The following is a 3060-nucleotide window of genomic DNA, read 5'->3' as shown; positions in this document are numbered from 1 at the left end:
CCGGCCGCTGTCGCCGCCTGCCGCCCACCCGCCCACCGCGGCTGCTGCTCGGACGGGCCGGGCCGTCGCGCCCGCCACTGCTCGTGGCGCCCGCCGCTGCCGTCGCTGCCGCCACCCGCCTGCCAGCACGCTTAGCCGGCCGCCGCCGTCGTGCTGTCGGTGACCGTACGTCGCCCGTCACCGTAGCTGCCGCCGGCGTCCGCCGCCCGCTCGCCGCCGCCGCTAGCCCGCCGCCGCCGCCGCCGCCAGCCGCTGCCCGTCGGACCGTCCGTTGCCGCTAACACCGCTGATCCCGTCGGCCGTTCGCCGCCAGCGCCGCCACCTCCGCGCGCCGCCGCCGCCGACTACGGGCCGACGGCCACCGCTCCGGTAGGTCGGTCGCCCTCCGTCCCGTCTACCGCAGGTCAGTCGGGTCGGCCGACCGTAGCACCGCCGCCTGACCGCGCCCGCGCCGCCTGCGGCTGCCACCGGTTCGTCGCCAGTTCATCGGCCGCGGCGACCGCCGCCTGTCGCCGCCCACCCGTCGTCTGCCGCTGCGCCGGTCGTGGTTGTTCCGGGTCGTCACCGTGTGCCCGCCGGCGTGCCGTCGCCCTCCGCCGCCGCCACCGCCGCCGCCGCCGCTATATAAATAATAACTATAAATGGTGTTTTGAAAACACATTTGAAAAATAAACGCCATGGTATGGTGTTTTTTAAAAAATCACTATAAAAAGAAACACTTTGGTTACCAAACACGAACTGATTATTTAGGATTTTACATACATTGAAAACAAAAACTCAAGTATTCTTAAAATTAATTGAGCACTCAATTTGGGTTCGTTGGTATCTATGGCATGACTCCCATTGAATACAAAACAAATCTCATCATATTAGCATGACAATCAAGTGCAGAGAAGATCAATATGAAATATTTGTTTGACGTTAGGGAACAAATTTGTACATGAGCCTCCACTCAAACACATATTAAACATATATCATACTCCCTTTAAAAGCACGAGTTTGGAAAAATCTTTCTATGGTCAATATTGCCCTTCACTATTTTAAATATTTCATTTATATTTTAATCTATCCTAATCATAATTATATCCTATCCTAATCTTATGTGAAGTATTTATAGCTTAACAATTTAAAAAATAATATTAATAAAATATATAAAACATCTTCATGGTATTAGTTTGTAAAGATAAAGAAATTATACGTAGCTAACATACTATAATACATAAAGTATTACAAAAAGCCTAAAAAGTTTTAAAATTGCACAAAATACCCTGAAAAGTTTAAAATTATAAAAACTTTCTTGACGTCTAAAAACTTAAAACAACAAACATGAAAACAAGAAATTAACACTAGTTTGCGAAGAATTTAAAATTTACAGTTAACATCTTAATATCTCAAAAATTATAGGAACACCCTCAAAAGTTCAAATTCCAAACAAGCACCTGAAATTCTAAAATTTTAAAACTTACAAATAACATAAATGAATTCAAGGGATTACCATAACACACCTAAAATTTTTTGATATTTTAAAACTTAAAACAACAAATATGAAATCAAGAAATTAATAGCAGCCTCCTAAGAATTTAAAATTTTCAATTAACACCCTCAATGTCCTAAAAATTATAGAAACACACTCAAAAGTTTAAATTATAAAAAACAACTCCGAAATTTTAAAAATTTGAAATTTACAAATAACAAAAGATGAATTAAAGAGATTACCCTCATGCACCTAAAAATTTAAAATTTGCTGAAATTAACCTCAAAGTTACAAAAGTTATAGAAAAAACTCTTTCAAAATTTAAAAATCATAAAAAACTCTAAATTTTTAAAATTTATAACCAGTACACATCAAATCTAAAAACTATTGGTAGACCGTTGAAATTTAAATTTTTTAAAATTTAATCTACGTTTTAACAATTATAAAAAGCAGCATCAATATTTTAGAGTTGTAAGATATATCGTGATATTTAAAAATTACCACCGACACATGAAACATAGAAGTTACAACCACCAAACTTAAAAGTATTTTTTTTAAAATACTCCTAAAGTTTTAAAAATTACAAATCACATCCTCAAAGTTTAAAACCATAAAAAAGGATGAAATTTTAAAACTTGGCAAAGAAAAGTGTAGTTGTTAGGTATTCTTTCATTTATATATATATATATATATATATATATATATATATATATATATATATATTCCAATTTAGGGTTTACTATCCCTTTTCAGCATCTAAAGATAGTCTAAATTGATAGTGGTAAACAAAAGCAATAAGAATTGATTAAAAATATCAGATTAGGGAATAAAAATTAAAAAAATATTATACCTTAAAAATTATCGTTACCATATAAATTAAAGCAACTGCATAAAATTTTACTAATAAGTTGGAGTAGCAAAACACATTAGTAACATTAATTGATAGATGTTTAAATCCATAAAAACGATAAAAGACTATAATATAATAGCTTAGCATTGATTGATTATAATTTAGAAATATTAATCTTTGATGTTAATAATATTTATAGAGTAAAAGAATACAATGAATTACATATGGAGATACTATCAAAATATTCAGAGATATCCTTCAAAAGAATCAAGTCATTTCTATTGCAAATGGGAAAATGACGAAAATAAATCTAAAATTCAGAAAACGTCCATGAGCCATTTGAATTAGCATTAACATAAATCATGTCTATTAAAGAAGCACCAACTGAGTTACATTAAAAATTAATTTAATAACTTTATTTCAATCAAAGAAGAGTTCTCTATAGAAGATATAAGGAAAATTAGTAAGCATTCATAAATTTCATACTTTGTTCTTCAAATACTAAAAAAATTAAATATTAAGATTATAATCTAAGATAAATTAGCAATAAAAATCCAGATATTTAGTTTAGATCTTTGTGAAAAATGACAGGGATAGAACAAATGTAATATTATTGACGTAAAAAAAACTCTTATTAGATGCACATCGGAAAAATTCATTATAGAGAAAAAAGAGGTAACTCCTAATCTTATTAAGTAATAAATTAAAAACACAAAGAATTCTATATATATATATA

Source organism: Asparagus officinalis, chromosome 6 (genome assembly GCF_001876935.1).
Source record: "Asparagus officinalis chromosome 6, Aspof.V1, whole genome shotgun sequence".
NCBI classification, from domain to species: Eukaryota; Viridiplantae; Streptophyta; class Magnoliopsida; order Asparagales; family Asparagaceae; genus Asparagus; species Asparagus officinalis.
This window is presented reverse-complemented; position numbering follows the sequence as displayed.